The following is a 22,862-nucleotide window of genomic DNA, read 5'->3' on the forward strand; positions in this document are numbered from 1 at the left end:
CCACATGCTTCCTGCAGAGTGCAGCAAAAATCTCAATAGATACTAAATGACTGTAGAAAAATTTCATTAGTAACAGTCTTCTAGAGTAAACATACATCTAGGCTATGATGGACAAAAACCATAATGCTTTAAGATATGTATTTTCAGTTATGTCTATGCAGTCGTGAGTCCTTGATTTCACTTGGCACTGACTACTCCACTGATTTCATTGTGTCAAAAAGAATACTGTTCATTGTCATATTTTTGAGTCATTTGCCTTCTGTGACAGACTGATGTGTGTCATAAAATACTACTCTTTTCATACTGGTGTGTCGTTGTTACTATATATTGCTGAGGAAACTTCTAAGTACAGTGGTACCTCGGGTTAAGTACTTAATTCGTTCCGGAGGTCCGTTCTTAACCTGAAACTGTTCTTAACCTGAAGCACTACTTAAGCTAATGGGGCCTCCCACTGCCACCGCACCACCGCCTCATGATTTCTGTTCTCATCCTGAAGCAAAGTTCTTAACCTGAAGCACTATTTCTGGGTTAGCGGAGTCTGTAACCTGAAGCGTATGTAACCTGAGGTACCACTGTCATGAAGTTGTTCACATGCTGTTCTTCAGGACACCTACTTGTCTTATTCCTTGACCAAGAAGTCTCTCCCCACTGCCCAAATGGAACAAGGTAGCTTTAATTCACTGGTCTTTCCTCAACAGCTGGAAATTTTCAGATGTCCTTGAACATCAGTCTCAAACTTAGTGTTGTAATATTTTATAGATAACAATGTGAGGGTGAAGAAGAAGAAGAAGAAGCTGATTTGTTTTGAATCAGACCATTGGTCCTTTTCAGCCCAATATTGTCTGTTTCAACTGGAAGCAGCTCACTGAGGCTTCAGAGAGACTTTCATAGTTTCACTACCCACAATGCTTTTAATTTGAAAATGCCAGGTGTTGAACCTGGGTCAGTTGCATGCAAAACATTTGCTGTGTCAGTGAGCTTTGCCCCTCCATAGTATCACTTAGATGGCTGGTTATGCAGTATCATGCTTCATTAGATGAATTCCCTACCTGGGATAAACCTGAAGGGTGGTTCTAGCCACTCCCTTGACAGCTTCATTCAGTATATCATTTGACAGGGCCCTGAAGTCTTCAAATTGCCTTGCCTTGCCTTTCTTTCTTTTTTCCTTTTTAAAAAGCTTATTGCCACAGAGACACACAATATGATGTGTATTACTGCAATGTAGACATTAATGAGTTTAAAACAAACTAGCTGTTAAACGAATGATCATGCAGTTCTTGGTCATTAATGCAGGTTATTTATGGATTTGGAAACAGATGCTAACTGACAAATTAAACAGTGGTTGTGAACTGAGACTTACGGGGTTAGGAAGTGACCTAGCTTCCAAGTTTATGCCTTTAATCATTGGATCAATGTGTAATTATAAATGTAACAGTTCTCTGGCAGGGTCAATACATTCTGAAAAATAAACCTTAAGTGTCATGGCCAATACTTCACATGGCTATAGCCAATACTTAACTGTGCAGAAGATTTTAGCACTGCTTGTTTGTCTGACTACATAATCACTATTTTTTGGTGTGGGTCATTCCGCTATTTCTGAGTTTAGGTCGATCATCAATAATCTGTGGCAGTTTCTTTATTCCTCTCTGAATGTGTGAATTATTCAATCAGTTATGATTTTGCATTTTACCTATTCAATTCCAGCAGGCAATGTTTTCTCTGTAGTCCAGTTGGCAATCCTTTTGGACTTCAAGATGAAATGTTTTGACAGGCAATTCCCTGCTGTTTATCCAATTTGTACACTATAGATTAGTTGCTTTTCCCATTGACTGAAATTGGGTAGAATAAATCATGTGCTTAACTCTACCATTAATCAATGGCTTTAAAAATTGGTTAACTTTGGCAAGATTGCACCCTTCAGTTGCAATTGTTTACATAAAATGTAAGATTTCCCCCCTTTGCCTAAGGAGAGTGTGTCACATGGCAACTATAGAACTGAGATTTTGCTGGATAAAAGCAGTTCTCCTTGCAGGGCCGACTCAAAACATTTTGGCACCTGAGGCAAATCACAAAATGGCTTTTCCCCATGCCAGGTAAGAAGGAGTGAGTGAAGAACTACATCAGGAACAAGGAGGGTAGTAAAGATCTACAAAGGGATCTGCTGCCCCTGTGGATCCGGCTGCCTGATGTGCTCTCCTCGCCTTGCCTCATTGGTGGGCTGGCCATGTCTCTTAAATATGTGAGTTCATTAATAGGCACCTAGGCATTAGTGTTAAGAATAGGAGAAGGGCCGTAGCTTGGTGATGAGAGCATGCTTTACAGACAAAAGGTTCGCATTTCAGTCCCTGACATCTCCAGATAAGGCTGGGGAAAATTCTCTGAAACCCCCTGGAAAATTGCTGTCAGTCAATTCAGATAATACTGAGCTAGATGGTGACAGCTTCCTATGTTGATTCTGTCCAAATGAAATACCAATGTCAAGTTAGCCAAGTCTAGTGCAGGACGACAACATTACTTAATTGAGAGACCTTATTTCTTGCCGTCTTTTAGAACTGATCTTCTGGTGCTATTATGATCCCTTTTTTATTTTACAGCAGTCAGACACAACCATGAACATACAGTCTGATTTGAAAATGGCAGTATTTAGTTCTAAACATGTGAAATTGTAACCTGATTGGTGCATAGTGAATCCGACAAACTTTTTCTTTAGCTGTAATACTAGGTAGCAAACAACTTTAAAACTTGTATATATTTAAAATAATTGGACACATATAGCGATGTTTATTACTTTTAGAGAATGTTACTCTGAATATAACTGAAATGCGCCAGGTTTTACCCACTTTTTAACACTCTTCCGTCCAACAGATGATGTAAGAAATGTGCAAGAAAATGTTCTTCGGGGTTTTTTTGGCTCTAGATAACAAAGATCCCAACTCACAATTTATACATAACCAAAAATAATACTATTCAGCCTTATTTCCAAAATAGAATAGAGTCTTAAAGTAATTCTGGTAATAATGCCCAATTACTTTGTGCCGTTCTTTGAATCAGCATCAAAAATATTTGCCTTGTGCTTGCAACTCATGACTGTTTTGGCAAACTACTGGCAAGCTATGTCTGCCCTATGAAAGTTGCTCCCTTAGAAGGTAGGAGGGAAGGGAGAAGAACAAATAGGAATAAAGCAGTATGCTTTGCTATCTGGTCTGAACAACACTGGATTGCTTTGCCTGAGGGGGAGGGGTGTAGTTTATTTTAATGTGTTTGGCCTAAAGTTCCTTGGAGCTGTAGTGGGATGGTGATGGGGAAAAATACTTTCAGAATAATTTTCCATTACCCTAATGGCCAACATATTAAATTGATTGTTACGGAATAGCTTTGGAATGAAAAATGTTGTGTGCTGAAAAGTTAGGGACCTATATCTGTTCATTCCTGCCTGCGGATGTCATTAAGATCTCAAGTGAGCCAAACAGACTGGCAAACATGTCTTCAGTCACAGCAGACTGGCAGCTGTGGGAGAACAAGATTGTGGAGGGTCACAGACATTGTTGTACAGCGCATGTTAGTTTTAACCGATTACACCTCGTGACAAATGTATAATTTTTGTAGTGTTTGGCAGTCTTAAACTCTTTGGGATACTTATGAGACATGCTAATTGCAATGCTCAGAGATCTCTTGCTGGTATCATTTTGTAGCTTTAGGTCATATTGTGTTGTCAGTGAAAGGGTTAGGGAAGCATGAATGAGCACACTGAGATACTTTGCAATTAAAGAAAAGAACTGGTGTGTATGCAGAGTATGTGTTTTCCTTACGTAAGCTGCTGCTTTCAGAGCACATTCCTTGGATACATGCAGTGCCATGATTTTGCTCATTCTGTACCACAGAATGCATGTTTTTATAATCTGAAAAGGTAATTAAACAATCTTTTGCATTGATTCTAAGTGTATAAATGAATTTGCACTTCTTACATGAAAAGGCAGTGTTCAAGAAACATGCACACTCCTAAGGCCTTGTTATTTGGACGTATTTGGAGCTTCGAAGGAAACAGCTCAGAGCATACTCAGAACAGATGCATGATTCTGATACAGGTTAAGGTTACCACATGTGAAGCAGTCCTGACTCCAGCCTAATTCGCTACAGTAGCTGTGATGGAAAACCCTGATCACAACAGATGGCGATGGAGCCTTTTGAATTATGGTGCTGGAGGAGACTCTTGAGAGTCCCATGGACTGCAAGAAGATCAAACCTCTCCATTCTGAAGGAAATCAGCCCTGAGTGCTCACTGGAAGGACAGATTGTGAAGCTGAGGCTCCAGTACTTTGGCCACCTCATGAGAAGAGAAGGCTCCCTGGAGAAGACCCTGATGTTGGGAAAGATGGAGGGCACAAGGAGAAGGGGGCGACAGAGGATGAGATGGTTGGATAGTGTTTTCGAGGTTACCAGCATGAGTTTGACCAAACTGCGGGAGGCAGTGGAGGACAGAGGTGCCTGGCATTCTCTGGTCCATGGGGTCATGAAGAGTCGGACACGACTAAACGACTAAACAACAACAAGCTGTGATGGAAAACCCTGATCACAACAGATGGCGATGGAGCCTTCCTAGTAGGACTGAATTTCAGGCAGTTCAATCAGGCACATGGCAGGGACGTCTTTGCCATAGCTATACTTTTGGATTAGGATTGGCTGTCTGGTGCAGAGCTGATTAGCCAGAGGGAAAGAAATAGATTGACAGAAATGTTTGTAGGGCTTCTCTCAGTTCAAACAGAAGTATAAGATGTATATGGGAGATGGAATAGCACATAGCTTTGAGATTTGGAGAGGAAACTCTTAAAAAAATTGCTTGACATTCTCATTGTGTGCACTGTGCTCCAGTAGTCCTAGTGGGCCAACCTCCACTGGATACAGATTTGTCAAACCCATAGATGGGGCCAACTGATTAACAATGATTTGTTTATTAATTCCATGAAACACCTGCAGTGAAATATTATACTAAGCTGTTTCTAGATTTTATCCCTTTGCAGTAAACTTCAATAATTAATTATTGCTTTGCAGCTTAAGTCTCAGCTACTGCTGTAAGTTGGCAAAACTCCTTCTACTTGTTTAACATAAATATTCCTTTTGATTGGAAGTTAACATTTTCATAAATGGAATAGTCCCTACTGTGTGATACCAATTATAGAAAAAGAAGAATGTATGGATGGGGGATAAAATCTGATGGAAATTTGTACCCGGGTAGTGATTTTCCCTGTTTGCTCCAAATAAATATTTTCCCCTTCCATGTTTTATATTGTACACTGAAGGATGCCTGTAATGTCATTGAATAATATAGCTTCTGTACTTACTATAGAAAAGATTTTGTGCTTGATTAATTATAATGAAATGTGAACCTTTTATAAGTAGCTTAAATAATAATGAAGAATCATCAGCTTTTAAAAGATTGCTGATACTCAGAACCACAACTGTTATATTTTACTATCATTTGCATCTATTTATATTTTGGCACCGAGTAAATCGTTGTCTTAGAGTAGTGTCTTGCTCCCTGCCTTCCTCCCTGTCCTTACTGCTACCATCCCAGCCTCCTTCTCACAAATTTCACATTGTCAAAATACAAATCTGCTTTGCCCTTCAACAAACTTCCTTTGCCAAGCTGACACCCACTAGCTGACCTCCAAAGGTCAGCCCTATAAGGACTGAACGGTAGTAATCCTGTAGGGAGGCACTGGTCCCACACGAAATCTAACAGTTGGGGAAAGTCCAGAGACTGATACAGAATTTCTCAGAGGGTTACACGAATGCCTCAGTGCAATTGCAGAGTGCACATATGGTGTCATACATTGCAGTGACTCTTCTTTGACAGCATCTGAAACCAGTGAATGAACTCAGTTGGCACTTTGGGGTAGAGATGCTTTTGAAAGCATCTTGATTGAGAAATGTGGTATAGTATAGCTTTCTGTAGTGGTACACAAAACATATCAGCTGAATTGTTTGATATTAACCTATTATAGTATTAGGACTTATTTGTGATGTAAGAAATCTAAACCAGAAGTTTTGACTGTCACAAAATAAAACAATTTGATTTTGGTTATAATACATGCATATCTGTATCTGCTGCCACAGTTTGGTTTGCTTTTAACTTTGGACTTTAGTTGTCACATTTTTAAAAATACAAAATAAGCCTCCTTTCTACTCTCCTAAAAGGTTTTTTTTTAAGAAAATGAAGCAATACTGTTTATAATGCACAACTAACTGGGGGAAAAACACTATATCTAGGTTCCAGCCACTTACTCCAAAATTTAGCCAAGTTAATGGGCTTGCTCATCTACATGTTCCAAAGATTGCAATCTTTTCTTACACCCTGGTCACTGATCTAAAATTATTGGTAAGATTCCATTTGTCTTTTCCTCACTTACAGAGTCACTGTCTAGAGTACCTAATATTCCAAGGATTCTTGATGATTCTTGTGACACCTTCCTTTTGTATGATTTCAAGTCCATTCCCACTGCTAATTGCACTGTTTAGTAGAATAAAATACAACATGTTAAATGTTGTGTGATGTTACTCTCATTGAAGATGCGCATACCCTGCCTAAAATGTCATCATATAGTCAGGGAAAGAATGCTGTCATAATTGCAGTTATATTTATCCTGACACATAGCATAGAGCAGTCAGAGACACTGCTATTCTCAGTGCTTGATTTTCCACTTGCTGTTTTGACAGCGAGCCTAGTCATGGTTTCCTATGTTTCTGAGTCTTTGTTCTTATTTATTTTTCAGTACTGTATAGTAATCACAAACTTCTTTCTAAAGTTTTGTCAGGCGTTGTTATGTGGTGTTATTTTTAAAGAAACCCTAATTAATGAAAAGTGTGCACAGTATGTAAAAAAAAGACTCTTTACAATATCTATCAACTCTCCCTGCATTTGCCCCTGTATCTATATTGTCATTTTTATCCTTCTGTTAGTTTTGCAACCGTTTTGTCATTGATAAATGCAGGGGAAAGTCCAAATGGCCAAATCCTTTCTGAGAAAATGCGTTTACAAGATCTGCAGCAGAACACTAGATTTTTGTGACTTGTTCACCAGAAGACAAATTGTTCAGGATATATCTATGGCCAATATTGCTTAGAAATGTAAGAGTTATTTTGGAGTTTTGTTTGTTGGAAATGCAACAACATGTATTGAACATTTTATAATGAATCTTTACTTACATCAGCTTTCCCCATTTCTCCCTCATTTTGCTTTGTCCTATTTGTATCCAGTTGTCCAAATACATGATCATCTAAAGCTGGCCCAGTAGAATGTTATTATGTTCTTAGAATATCCCTAGTTTCTTAATGGGGAAAACTCCACTTGAATCCCAAACTACCCCCTCAATTAGACATTAAATGGTGAAAGAACAAAATCGTGCATATCACTTCTTAAATATTTGTAGCATGTATATTATGACAAACGTGTTATTAGTCACATGCATCTTCCTGGTTGTGTTCTAGGAGCCCAGGAACTAACAATTATTGCTTTCAGGCTTGGCTATCACAGCATCAGCACTTCAGAAACACACTAGATATAGTGAGTTCCACAAAAACTTTGGCTGCAATTCTGAACTAACTGGGAGCTTGTCCCATCGAACTCAATATGATTTACTTTTGAATAGAAATGTATAGGGATTGCAGATTTAGTTCTATTATACCTTTGTGCAGAACACGATAAGGGCACTCCAGGTCATACTAGAAAAGTCCAGAGAGTCTATTAAGCTATAAGCCTCTTACAGGTCATATAGGAATATTGAAAATATGACTGTAGATAGCAAAAAGGGCAGTTGATCACAGATTGTTTTCAGTGATCAAGCTAGGCCAGCCCAAGACATTTTGTTGCCTGAGTTGCAAGATACAATGGTGCCCTGCCTCACAACTGCATGCAGAATGATGGAATGGCAAATTGATTTTTCTTTAGTACTGACATTGGGACAACATCTGCCACCACACCTGGGAGCAACAGGCTAGCTAGCCCAAGAGGTATAGAACAGCCTAGTGCAGAAGACTCAGAGAAAATGGTGAGGGCATTGTGCCAGCTACCACCTGAGGCAGTTGTCTCACATTGCCTAATGATAGGGCCAGCCCTGCAATAACATGGTAGAAATTTTTAAAACAGGCATACTACCCAAATGAAAGCATATATAAACAATGGAAGGTGAAGTTTCCTGGGCATACCTTTTGTACCACAGGTATGTAATTTGCTCTCACCCCCTCCCAAGAGGTGGGCGGGATTTGCTACACCGCGCGGGTTTACCTGGCCAGGTGCCACCCACCTTGCTGCAGGACAATGGGCTGCCGGCTGGAAGTGGGGTGAGGACCAGGAAAAAGGCTGGTGCTGTCCATCTCAGACTCTCACTTGGTTTTCCTTCTAGATTCACCCACCCAACCCTCCCTAAAATATAGTCTTCTTTTGCAGGCTAACCTCTTGCTTTCTAGGTCAGCGGGCGCTGCTATGGTCGTAAGATGGTTGCTGTATTCAGAACTGGGAAGGAATTTCCCTGCATTGGCAGGTTTTGCTTTCCCCGTAGCAATTTGTCACAAATTTGGTCAGTATCCTATAGTCTATCTTTGAGATGGGGGGGTGACATCTTCTTGCACTCTACGTGGCGGTGTTTGCAGGGCCTGTTAAAGGGTGGGTTGCGGGTCACTGGCCCTAGAGCGGCAGCATATAGGTCAAACTCCTGGCTTTTGGTGAAGTGGGAGGGCACACTGTGTAAGTTCCCACTTTACAGTCCCCTCCCATTGCGCCTGACTGCCATGCACATCCTCACCCCTGATGGGTTGAGAGGAATACCTTCCAAGGCCTAAGCCATGGTTGCTACACCTGAAATTCAATAAAGTTGTGGCCTAATTTAAACCCATACATTGTTGTCATGTCTCATTTCCTGGGGGGTGGGGGGTAGGCTCCGGGTACAGGGTTTAGCGCGTGGGCTCGCAATAAATATTGATTATCTATTTAGACTACTATAGATGTTCAATTAATATGCTTATGTGTGTTCTGCCTTTATATTATGCTTTTTGGAATTGATTTGATTTTAAAAGCAAAAACTTTAAGAATTAAATATTAAATGTAAACACAAAAGAGTAGTGTGCATCTGCTTACATTAGGGATTATTGTTTGGTTATTGTTTCCAATGGAGGGGAAATCTTTTTATACATTCATGCATGTGAACCATGCAAAATGACTTTTTACATGAATAATGAATAAAGGTGTATGTTTTCTCATAGTCTAAATGGATTTCCATGAAATGTGGCTAATTAATACATTTTCAGTTATGAAATATATTTATTAGTTGTGCTGAAAACATATACTAGGTTTTTTAAAATGAAAATTTTATCATATATACTCAGTATTTTCTGTTAGTAACACTCAATGATACATTAGTGTAGAAGTGAACAAAGTTGGCTTTTCTTTGAAGATGCATTAGAAGGGAGTCTTATGAACAAGAACCTTTTGTAGCGCAACAGTATGTAATCAAACCCAAATTCTTGTTCTTAAACTAAAAAGGAAAGCTTTCTATTTAGCTTGGTAGTTTGAGAGCCAGTAGAAAAAGTAGCTGACAGAATTGGCATAGCAGCTGATCTGTATTGAAGGAAGCAGTGATTGTTATATTGGCAGAAATGTCAGATCCAGTTGCTTGGAGTACTTTTGCTTTCTGAATATCTGCTCCTGCATTCTGTAGGGAGGACAGCCAGTTTAGTAGGCTGGCAGAGGAGCGCTATGTCCCCCATTAATCTTGTGTTTTCTGTGCTTACTTTTCCACAATAAGCCTTTTCCTCTTCCTCTTCTTGCATTGTGTGTTCCCTAAGCAATCATTTCCTGCATCTGATGTGCACAGAGAACAGGGCACTACCAAATCGCGTACGAAAGGAAACATTTAGTTTGGGAGAAGTGAAAATGCTTTTCCTATTAATAATAAACATAACTTTCAATGTGATAAGATTTGGATTGCAAATGACGATGGTTCCCAAAATAGCATTAATAAGGGCAACTTAATAAGCGCAATAAGTGATAGAATGCATTTTGTTGTAATGAGGGGAGCAAGGATGGAACAAGCTGTTTCATGCTTTCATGCCTGTGTTTTATTGCATGTGTGAGCGTTTCTACCACACTGAATGATTTTGAAAAATATAGTAATTCTATAGTGTGTCATTTTTATGTTTCTTGGCATGATTCTGCCAGTATGGCCTCCCCATATGAAAAGTGCTCTGGCAGTAATTTATGACTACACAGTGTGTGTGGTTTCCTCTGCATTGTGTGTCTCCATTCCCCACACCCCACATTTCCAGCACCACAGAAATGTGAAGAAGAAAGGTGGGACATGACATTTCAGGGAAACACACACGGACAGGAGGGGGCCAGATGAGTTGAGATGTCCTAGCTATGTTTAAGATGGAACATTATAGTCCATATCAAAAGATTCATTGACGGATATCTACCCAAACTCTCCTAGAAACCCTCCAAGTAAGAACATTTTCCGCCTTCCTTTGGCAACCTACTGCACTGCTGAGAAGGACTTGGAGTTGAAATATTATATATAATGCTAAACCCAAATCTCCCATTCTGTCTCTTTAAAAAATCCCATAAATGCCAGACAATATAATATAGTTTTCATATGATTCTAAGAGGTCTTATCTTTTCTCGCAATATAGCTAGTCGATAAAGCATTCAAGTGGATTATTTGCTTTCAGCAGTAAGAAAAAAGAAAAAAGTATTGAATGTCAAATGTTTTTTTCTAGAAAAATAGGCACTTTACTTTTCTAAGAAATGGAAACAATACAGTCTCAGATTATCCAGAACAATGAGTGGACAAAGAAACAAAATTAAGAGACAGCTGCTTTTCCTGTGAGCTCACAATATTTAGGCATGTAACAGACACTTTTAATTGTATATATTATTACTTTATTTTTTTTGCAGTCTTACAAGTGAGAAATTAACAGTTTAATCCTATGAATGCTTACTTGGAAGTAAGTATCATGGACAATGGGACTTCCACCCTAGTAAATGTGTTTAATGTGAATGTGTTAGTCAACCATCTATCTCATTATCAGATTGATTCATAGAGTTGGACAGGGCTCAGATGTCATCTAATCCAACCCCCTGCCAATGCAGGGAATCCAATATTACCTATCCCTGATGAATATACATCCAGCCTCTGTTTAAAGACCTCTGATGAATGAGAGCCCACCACCTCCCAATGTAGTCTGCTCCACTGTCTAATAGTGGAAGTTCTTTCTAATATTTAATCCAAATTCTTTTTCTTGTGACTTGGTGAGTCAGCTAGCCAACCAGCTAAAGTTAGTAACAAGCAAGCATAACTGCTGCCCAGGTCTGGGGTTCCCAAACCGTAGTCCATGAACCACCAGTGGTCTATAAAATTCATTCAGGTGGTCTGTGGCATGTCTGTAAAAGTACAATAGAAAAATTGTACAGTATCTAGCATAGTACATTACAATTGCTACAGGCGAAGCAGGCAGAAAAATCTAAAGCCTTTATTGGTTTTCAGGTGGTCCATGGGAACAGGAGGATAGGCATGGTTTAGGCTTGGAGAATGGCCAACCCCACTCCTGCTGTGACCTAGCCAAGATGACAAATGATTATGGCAAATTATTGGGTGAGCTGTTGCGAAGACAAGAGGGTTTTGGCAGAGCAGATAGAGAAGGCCATATATGCCACCCTGAGCTCTTTGGAGGAAAGGTGGGATGAAAATGTAGCAGCAGCAGTAGTAGTAGTAGTAGTAGTAATATATATAATGTTATAAAGAAATTAAATAAGATTTACAAGAAAACTAGGCGTGTGCTTTTGTCAAAGGTTTGCTGCTGCCTGATGGCTTTAGGCCCACTCATACTCAGAAATTAAGCATTGAAAAAATGGCCATCAGTTTCCAAAGAGATTATATATTCTACTCACATAGCCTTTTTTCATGTTCAGGCAACCCTATTTATCAAAAGCTCTTGAAAATTGCAAGTGAAGATCACATGCTATAATAGCTGCAATGCTTAATTCGTCTTCTCATTTGGACAATACATGCATACTAAACGAGGGAACTAATGAAGGATAAAGATGGTACAGTTAGTCTGACTTGGAGAACAAAACTGTAGACCTTTTATATCAGCTATTCTTCAATAGACTCTCTACTTAGTTTTCAGGAATGAAAGGTATTTCTGATTAGTTTTTATTCTGCTTATTTATTCTCTCTTTCTAGTTCATCATAAATTCTAGCATGGTGCGTTCCTTAAAAGTATCTAGCTTATTTTTTGTTTAACATGTTTGCTTTTCCACATAAGCATTTGAATTGTTTTATTTCCCCCAATCAAATAATTGTTATCGTTGTTATTTATTTATATACCTCTTGCTTGCCCAAATGAATTCTAAGCTGTGTCCAAGTGTAAAAACAATTATAAAAATTATAGACACATATAATTAAAATGCAAAATTGAACAATTCCAACAAAACGTTAAAATCTGCAATTAAAATGTACAATAAACAAGTTGATTAGAGCAGCATAACAATTGAAACAGTCAAAATAGCAATTAAAACAATTAAGGCAGGCATTTCAAGTCAGGAGATTAGAGTAATGGTTGTCTAAACAGGCATGTCTTCAAGAGACAGTGGAATGGGGCCTCACGTATTTCACCAGGGAGAGCATTCTGTATCATTGTACTACAAACCAATAATCAGCAGGCCATAGCAAAGCTAACTCGATTGCAGGGCAGGGGGAGATGATATTTCAGGTAACCTGGTCCAGAGTTGCTTAGGACATCGTATCTTAAAACTTGTTCAGGGGCAATATGTGCCTTGTAAGGAGCAACACTCACAAATTACATGAAAGGTCTCTTAAATGTGTCTTTTGCGTTAAGAATGCTTTGATTGCATGACTGTATTGAGAATAGATTAAAATTATAATGAAAATATTATCCCTTTCTGGAAGCAACATGTTTGATACGGCCAGTGTTTTTGAGCACTGGATAAGAGTCCAAAACCACTTGGACATTATGTACTTTAATGGACACACAATCTTTTAATTCCATCTTCAGATCTGCAATTAAAGGTGATGCCAGTGGCTATTAACGTAGTCTTTTTTGTTCAGTTACTCTTTCACCACATTGTAAACACCAGCGAGTGCCATATAAGGTATGAAACATATAAAAACATTCATGAACTGGTTCGTGGCACAAATATATTAGGGTTATATGTATACCACAATATAAAATGAAACTGCTATCAGATATTGGACTTGTTCCTGTAATAGCTTGGGTAACTTGGACCAAAATGTGGTTACTAAGTATTGTATTAAGTTGTTCTTCACTGTTATTTTTTGTTCAATAATATGAATTCTGCAAAGTCTCAATTAAGCTTGGTGATTTATCTTAATACACCCACCAATATGTGAAGGTGTGTCTTAGCATTTCTGTTATATCAGTGTCAGAGAAGCTATTGGTTTGTTTGCTAAATCTGCAATAATTCTGTTATATATTTGTCATCCCCACAAAAACTCTGAAACTGTACTGAATTGTATCCTCAGTTATTCTTGGCGATGCTTTGAGAACAAAAGAGAGCAAGGGGGACATGATCTGAAGTGCTTTAAAATAAACACTCTTTCTCCGCCCCCACCTGATAAAATCATGCAGTTAAAACTCAGTGTCTCCTTACCCAAGATTTCCAGTTCAGTTAAAATACAAATAAATCCAAGTCTAAATTTAGAAACTGCACCAAACATAAGTGAACTTCTTAATGTGAGTTTAATGACAAAATAATAGGGTCTAATGCCACTTCAGAGGTTTATTTTCGCATGTTATAAAGTTTGTCATGCTATTTAGGGTCTCACCATATGCTTTTTCCTCTATCATGAAAAGAATTACAATGGCAGATATTGGGAATCTGATTGCTAATGTTAATTTAGGAGGTAAGAAACAGTCTCCTAAACAGTGAGCAGAAACAGCATCTTAAAAATACAATTCTAATTCATGAAGGGGTTCAAATCTTGTCTGCATTATAACACAATCCTCATGTTTCTTATCTAATAACTTGTGCAAAAGTTTTGTACAAGCCCTTGGCTTGTTAAGCTCTTGAGTTCCACAGAAGTCTTCCTCAGATTTCCTGTCTAAAAGAAGAGTAGTGTACAACTTGAAAATGCAGAATTGCCTTGAGTGTTTCATTTCCTACAAACTTAGTTGGTTGAGTGAAACAAAATCTCCAAATTATTTATCTGGGTTTAAGTTTCAAACAAATTTGGGTGTGTGAGTTTCCCTGAATGAAGCTCGTAGCATTGTACGTGGTGATGTAACATTCTGCGTATAATTCAGTGGCTGTTTCTGCATTAATTCCCCCCCCCCCATAACTCATGTGTATTTAATAGAAGATGTTAGCTTCAGGGAATCAAAATATCATTTGCATTGAGACCGTAACATTTTATTTAATCATTTCATCAAGTAATTAGTTTTTTAAAAAAAGAAAATCTAAAACTTGGAACTGACAGCCTAATAAATAACATTAATGTAAGATATCGCAAGTGTTTTAATATCACTGTAAGTAGAATGCCAACTGATTTGAGTTTGAAATTACAATTTGATGTCAAGATGTCAAATGAAGGTTGAGTAAAGCCTTCAGATTGTCAAAGATAGTAGATATACACAACACTCTATCTCGAGCAAGTTTACTTTCCATGTCATTCTGCTATATATCTTTCCCATAAAAAGTATTCTCAAAGCATTAACAGCTTACGCATAAGACCTGCAGTATCAACTCTGAATCTTTCGCTTCACAAGAGAATAAATTTTGGAGAGTTTATGTGAAGAGCTGAAAAGCAATTTTAGGAGAATTAATAAAAAAAAGTAGTATAAATGGGATACTTGAAGCAATCTGAAGGTGCTTGAAAGGACTTCAGACTAAGGGATTTCAATTCTCAGAGAAACAAGACATCAACCTGTTGTAACCCTTACTGTGGCAAATGAAATTAACAATTGAAAACCTGTTCATAACATAATGACATGAGAAGAGGCTACTGGGTGACCCACAGGCCCATCTAGTCCAGCATTGTGTTCTTCATGACCAGGCAGATGCCCTCACATGGGACATAAATGCAACAGCAGTTGTCCCACTTGCAATTTCCAGCAGCTGGTATTCTGAGGCATGTTTCCTCTGGCAGTAGAGACAGAACTTAGCTAGTATAGGAATGGATGATTCTGTCAATTTCATTTAACTGTTTCCCATTTTTCCCAATCTTAAATTAAGTTCTCTGCATTTTCATATTGTTGTTTAGTCATTTAGTCGTGTCCAACTCTTCGTGACCCCATGGACCAGAGCATGCCAGGCACTCCTGTCTTCCACTGCCTCCCGCAGTTTGGTCAAACTCATGCTGGTAGCTTCGAGAACGCTGTCCAACCATCTCGTCCTCTGTCATCCCCTTCTCCTTGTGCCCTCCATCTTTCCCAACATCAGGGTCTTTTCCAGATTTTCATATTAGTTTGTGAATTTATTTTATTTTTATTTTTAAAAAGGGCACTAGTATTTTAATGCGAATTTCTCCTAATATACAAACATTGTTCATCTTGCCTAATAAACACATTTTTTTGCTAAAGACTTTCCCCTAATCAAGAAGAACTTTCTGATGGTAAGAGGTGTTTGACAGTAGAACAGACTCCCTCATAAGGTGGTGGAACCGCATTCATTGGATGTTTTTAAGCAGAGTTAGGGGTGGGTGGCACTGCTTTGTAGTGTTTTGCGTCCTACTTGGATGGTAGTTTCCAGAGGGAGCTTTGGGAGTGCTCTTCGGCCCTGTGAAGCTTTCAATGTGGGGTTCCTCAGGGTTCCATTTTATCCCCTTTGCTGTTTAATGTTGTCAGCAATATGCTGATGACACACAGCTCTACTTCTACTTTACATCTGCAGGTGTGGCTACGGTTTTTCTGAACTGTTGTCTTGCCTCGATAATGTACTGGATGAGAGCCAACAAACTGAAGCTCAATCTAGATCAGATTGAGGCACTGTTAGTAGGTGGTTCCTTAGACAGGATGAATGGGAGGTTTCCTTGATGGGGTTACACTCCCTGTGAAGGTACCAGTTCACAGCTTGAGGGTGCTTTTAGGTCCATTGCTGTCATTTGAGGCTCAGGTAGTCTTAGTGACACAGAGCGGTCTGGAGGGTGGAAACATGAGAATGGGCCTTTTCTATGGTGGCTCCCTGCTCGTAGGATGTTCTTTCCAAGGAGGCTTACCTGGCAAATTTATTGCATATCTTTAGGCAAAAACATTCCTATTCTTCTAGGCCTGTGGCTAATTAAACAATCTATGGCCTTTTAAACCGGTGTGTGATGTTTTTGTTTGTTACTATGGTGTTATTGTGTTTTGATATAGTAAACTGCCCTGCGATCCTCAGATGAAGGGCAGTATAGAAATGTAATTAATAAATAAAGACATTTAATAAGTTGTATTGAGGGTTAAGCCTCAGAAACAAAGAGCAAGAGCAGAGGGCTTCCTCCCGTGTTTGTAGTGGCTGAGATCTACCTTGCTGTTCTCTTTTATTGTCTTGTCCTGCTTTAATGATTGTATTCCTTGTTTCGTCTCTGCCACAGTCAAGACACAATAATATGCTGGAGCCTAAGGAAAGGGAATGTGTAACTACAGCTTGCTTTGCTCTGCCTTGTTTATTTTCCTGGGATTGGCAAAACCAACTGCTTACTTGCTCTGCACTAACAATCTAATGGAAGGTGTATACCTTAAGGCTTATGCTTAAAATCATTGTGACAGATCCATGCATAACTGTGAACAGGAACGTGACTCAGTAATAGCAGTGTGAACTTGTGTATTGAATTTTCATACCAATGAGCTGTTCTTTAAAAGGCAATGGCCATACATGTAAAATCATATATAAATTATGTGTTTGTAGATTTTTCTCCTCCACACACTAACATTTTGGACAGGGAACAATATTTGAACCAGATAAATTTATAAAGTACTTGTAGGATGCAACATTTTGCAGTAAGCTACACCGAACACAATGGGACTTATTTCTGAATAAAGATACGTAGGATTGCACTGCACACTATGAACTGGTTTCATGTAACCTGGTGCAAATACACAGGTTTGCATAGAGGAGACAGTTGCCACTGCTCTCCTTTCCCATTTATTCTGCTGCTGTGCTGCTGTGAGCTAAGCCATGGTTTGGCTTATTACATAATCTGAACTTGGACTTATTGTTTTACTCCTCCAGAACAAACTTTGGTAACACCTCATGGTTTGTCTGATTGTTCTGTGGTACTTTGGCAGTGGACAAAGCTGTATTTTAACTTTTTTTAAAATGTTATTTTTTTAAAATGGTTTGTCTGGGTGAGTCCAGGTTTGAATGACACACTGACCCAAACCATGGCTTAGCTCACAGCAGTGCAGGAGGAGTAAAGCAACCGTGATCTTCTCTCTAGGAGACCACAAAGTTGTGCATCATTTGTTTTAGCATTATGTGTGGACCAACTCTACATATTTGGCAGGCAACCTAGGATGTTGTTGCCAAGGTCCAGATTCCTTGAAAATGTTATTTTGTTTGGAAGCTTGACCATTGTTTTAGTATTTTGAAGTATAATTGTTAAAGCTCAGATATTTCCTAATATTTCAGTTTGATGTTATTTAATTTGTTCAAATTAGCCTCCATTTTTAAATGATCACTTGCTGTGTTCTAACTTATACATGACTCTGCTATATAAATAATTTCTTGATCTCTCATCATAAAATTTATTACTTAACTGGAAGATGACACTGTTATGCTAGGCATCTATGCTATATTTAGCAGCATATTGTCATAGTATCTGAATATATAACCATCTTGGGATGAAATATTTGAGTGCTTATATTTTCTTTTTTTTACCTTGTCATTAACAGATTGTCATGGGCGGGAGAGCCTTGGTATTTGAATTTTAATTAAGTGGATGAACTTTTTCTGTTTCATATGCCATTTTAAAATTGTGAACCAAGGTCATCCCACTTCAGTTACATAAATGGAGGAAGCTATTTAGGACCCTTTCAAGGAGAATTACATCTTTAATCTTACTGTGACCTGCAGAAGTTGTAGGAAGCTGTAGGAAGGATTTGCACAGCAGGCATGCACAATCTCTCTTTTGTCAAGTAGGAAATACCACAACAGCAAGACTGTCATGTAAGGTGTATTTCTCATATGTACTTGATGCAGATCTTTCTCTGTATCCACATTTTTTCAGCAGTATATGAGACTGCATAGGTCTTTTTTCTTTTAATTGTCATTTGTGTTCACAAGCTGATGGTATATATATTTGTGGGCCCAGGCCCAGGACTCTTGAAGTATACCTCAAGTCCCATTAGAAATATTGGCTTAGGTCCTGCCAGAGACCACATTGTATGCTTGGAGGAGGCCAACAACACTTTCAGGTCCTCTTTAATCCCCTGAGTGATCCTAAGGTGGTGATGAGGAGCAAGTGCTCTAGAAGTAATGGGGGCCAAACAAGTGTAGAAGGCCCTGCCTGGGGCCACTACCCAACAGACAAAGTTCCGGTGCCCCATGAGGGACTGCACCTCGTGTAGGGACTGTGCCTTCCTTTGTAGTAGCAACTGTGATCTCTGAAGCCCCTGGGCTTAGACTCAGGGAAGCAGGAGTTCTGAGCTTCAGTGTCCAGCTTGATGTTGAGGTAAGGCAATTTAGAGGAAGGGCCCTCAGTCTTACCTGCTGCCAATGGGATGCCAAATTCTGTCACTAATGAGTCAAAAGATGCTAGGAGGGAGTGAAGCCGTGGGCCCCATCATTGGAGAATCGTCCAAATAATGAATTACCTGATGCACTCCTTACCTCTTCTTCAGTGCCGTTCCAGAAGTGCTAGAGGTTTTGAAGGCTGCATACACAAAGGAGCAGTCCATGTGCGTGGCCTTATTGATATACCAGAAGCCCAGAAAGCTGAAATCTTCTGGGTATACAGGAAACAGACGAAAGGCACTCTGCCATGAGGGCACCAGGGCCTCTGCCCTTAACTTTCCTGCATGGTCAGAGTAGGCATACCACTCTGAGCATAGTGTGTGGAGGATAGCATTGTTTACCAATATCCCTTTAAGACAGAACAGATGGTGAAGTAACCGGTACTTGCCCGGGCCTTCTTGGACACAGTGTCCAAAGGAAACACCTGGAGTTCCTTTAAGGGTGGGGCAGCAAATAGACCAGCTATCCGCCTGCAACCTTCTCTTTCTCATTTTTTTCTTGTGGCGATTTTTGGATGCTTCCTGACTGATTTCTGGTTAAGTGACTTGCTGATCTGGGTAAATATGAAGGCATGAATATAGGGCCCCTAGTTTGATCAAGGATGGGCCTAAGGAGCACAATGTTTCATTTTCAGGTTCTGTTGCTGGCAATAGGTGTGTACAAACCAGTATTCTTACATGGGGCCCTGGGGCCAAAGCCCTGGAAACTAAGAAAGGGGAAGTGAGTCTTATTGCATTAAGTGTGGGGGTGAGGCCTGAGGCAACAGGCACAGCCATGCATGAACCTGTATTGTGTCCTGTTGCAAGCTCCTTGGTTATATTTGCAACACACCCTGCGGAAGGGACTGCTGCTGTGGGCAGGCTTGGCCAATTTAGCTGGTTTGGGCTTCTTCTCTACTACTTCTAACTACGTCAGTGTATTTCAAGTCACATCTGGAGCAAGAGTTATTAGAAGCCCTCTTGTGGAACCTGACGTCACACTCCATGCCAGCCATATTGCCTGTCATGGCTTGCAATTTCAAGAGGACACATGGGTAATTCAAAAGGTGACAGCCCCTCTCTGGGTATGCTGCGGCGATCATACCCAGATACTTCGAGAAGGTGGCCAACCAATGTGTAAAGAGTGCTCAACATGTGTCCTTTTCCCCTTCTTCGTATTATCTCACTTTCCCTTTTCCAGCTCTAGGGGCATCAGAGGCACCATTTTTCTGGTCCAAAGGGAAATATTGTGAGGTGGTTAGTTCTAACATTGTGGATAATTCACAGGACCAGCCTTACTATTGTGCAGTGTGATGAGGCTACCACTGACAGGGGATGCTGAGGAATGGGAAGCAATGGCCAGGTGCTTGAGCTGTGTGTACCATATGCCCTGCCCTGCATCCACACCTTGTGCATTCAGGTGCTGTGAAGGCCAGTGCCAATGTTGAAGTAAGACTCAGTTGATAGTATGGGAGATGCTGTCTTGCCCTTTGTCTTGGACTGGCACTCACCGTCATCATGATTGAAAATATCCTTCAGTCTGTTCTCATTTTGTTTCTAATAGTGCAAACCTATGCATGTCTAGTAAGGAATTACTCTGAAGATAAATGTTTATACATTTGCAGCCTAATGTCAAAATCATAATTTGACCCAGATAAGCACAAAACCAAAAAAAAAAAAAGGAATACAGTGGTACCTCGGGTTACAGACGCTTCAGGTTACATACGCTGCAGGTTGCAGTCTCCTCTAACCCAGAAATAGTACCTCAGGTTAAGAACTTTGCTTCAGGATGAGAACAGAAATCGAGCGGCAGCCCCATTAGCTAAAGTGGTACCTCAGGTTAAGAACAGTTTCAGGTTAAGAATGGACCTCCAGAACGAATTAAGTTCTTAACCCGAGGTACCACTGTATTGGAATTGCATAGTAGTTGTATGAAGGTCCCATCCTACAGATGGTAAATCACCAAAGAAGCTTCTAAATGTGTTGCAAAATTGTTCTTGGATGATACTGTAGCACACATTTGATAATGGGTGTCTTCTGTTGTGATGCAAATTTAGTACTCTCTAACAATATTCCACGATGAAGTAATGGAAATGCTGGAATTCAAGTTATATTTGCCAGATCAAATAACCTTTCTTCTACCCATAAGCATGACCAACTACTTATTTTAAAATAATATGTGCGAGCACTTGTTTGTTGTATAAACATCTAATGTTGGCATTCTCATGATGAGATGAGTCACCTCCCCAAGTTGCTGATGTACCAACTGGATGGCAGAGTTAGTCAACTATATTGTTTCTTCATCTTCTCTAGCCATTCCCAGAATTCAGAGTTGTGTTTTGTTTTTATATTTCTTAAGTGTCTTCATAACTGCTTTGTAAGGATACTTGATTCCTGAGTGAATGTGAGCCAGATAATTATATATAGCCAGTGAAACTACTCTGTTGTTTTACAAAAACAGGGTTGGATGAATATTCCAGTTACCAAATGTTCTGTTCTCGACCAGGTATAATTTCAGTGTTATTCTATACAGATTTTCTCAGAAGTATGTCCTGTGTTCAACAGGACTTAACTTCTAGGTAAATGTGAATGAGATTGAAGGCTATACACACTTAGACTGGGAGTAAAACAGATTTAAATCCGTGGAATTTACTTCTGGGTAGACATGCATAAGATTGCACTGATGCTTTTTAAGCAAACAGGAAAACATTTTTATTCTACCTGCTTTCCGTGGTTTTCAATTTTACTTTGTTTTCATTATAATGTTCTGTTTCAATTTTATTCCTGTTTAGAGTGATTTTTTTGCATTTTCCTTTTTTGTAAAATGCCTTGAAGGTGCATATTAGGGCCAAAGGCTGTAGAAAAATTTAAAATAATTTGGCTTATTATTATTATACCAATATATGTTTGCCCAAAGCAGGTCAGTGTGAGTGTTCTTATAAGGCAAATAAGAATAGGGATGTTTGTTTGAAGTCCCTTAAATAGAACTTTAGTTTCATTCATTTCAGCCTGAAAAGGCAAATGTGTATTGAATTAGGTACTAACCTAGGAAGTTTCGAAGAAATTGATCTGCCTGTTGTTCAAACCAATTTTCTGCTGCTTTTCTCCTCAGTAAATTGAGTAGGCAGTAATTCTCTCATCATTTCTGATATTTTATTTATTTGAGAAATGTCAAAATTTCCCTTTTGATCTATCTGCTTCACCACCCAGGCTATTCATTCCACAATTCCTTCAGCTTAATCTAATCGCTACCCAGTTTCTTCTCCCCCCCACCACCACACCTTTCTTTCGACATGATTTCCATTCCATCCTTGCCAGGACCGGCCACAGGACTAGGCAATAGCAGCTTTCCAACATTGTAATATACTGCCATCTAAACATTGTGATATGGCAATATATCATGATTTCGGAAAGGAGGTGGGAAGGAAGAAGGCAGTTGCTGGCCACCGTGTGCAGTTTCTGCCTCTTCCAAAGTGCCTCCTTCTTCAGATCCCACCATCGCTCATGTCAAGGCAGTGGTGGATGAACGTTCCTCCTGGGCAAAAATCATTGGCTGGGGTGTCATTCTTGCTGTTGGGGGAATTGCTTCCCTTGAAGTGCAGAGTATGGAGTCATGGAGTGGAAGGGAAGCATACTTCACACCACTGGTGTTCTCCATCAACGGTGTGTGGAGGGCAACAGCAGTGTCGGATCCAACAACCCCAGAGGGCAGGCAAATCCTTCACATTGCCATCTAGAGCAGCACGAAGCAACCAAATAACACCCCACACACACACACACACTTTGCAAATCTTCTGTCTTACACGAAGCTGCAATCCTAACCCTGTTTACAGTAGGAAACAAATAGAGCCCCCAGGTTCAGGAACGGTCTACCTCTCAATACCAGGTGGGGGTGCATTTGACATTTTCTTGTTTGCCTCAGGTGCCAAAATGCCTTCGGTTGGCTAGGCCAGAAGTCCATTTCCTTCCACTTCCCTGTGTATTTAGGACACATGTTATTTTAGAAACAACAGTGACCAAGTATAGGTGACGAATATTGTTATTTCCCTATAAACCTGCATTGCATTAATTCCTGGATTTTTAACTGGTGCCTGGCTTGCTCAGTAACATATTTATTATTATTTTTTGTCCATATTAAAAAC

At 39.5% G+C, this 22,862-nt stretch overlaps 1 protein-coding gene across 1 annotated transcript in view; it reads left to right on the forward strand.

The window, feature by feature from the left end:
* Nucleotides 1–22,862, forward strand: part of CHRM3 (cholinergic receptor muscarinic 3) — a 222,103-nt gene that overhangs the window by 153,518 nt on the left and 45,723 nt on the right. The gene's annotated exons all lie outside the window — the stretch shown is intronic.

The sequence above is a fragment of the Podarcis raffonei genome, chromosome 3, assembly GCF_027172205.1.
Source record: "Podarcis raffonei isolate rPodRaf1 chromosome 3, rPodRaf1.pri, whole genome shotgun sequence".
Classification (NCBI taxonomy): domain Eukaryota; kingdom Metazoa; phylum Chordata; class Lepidosauria; order Squamata; family Lacertidae; genus Podarcis; species Podarcis raffonei.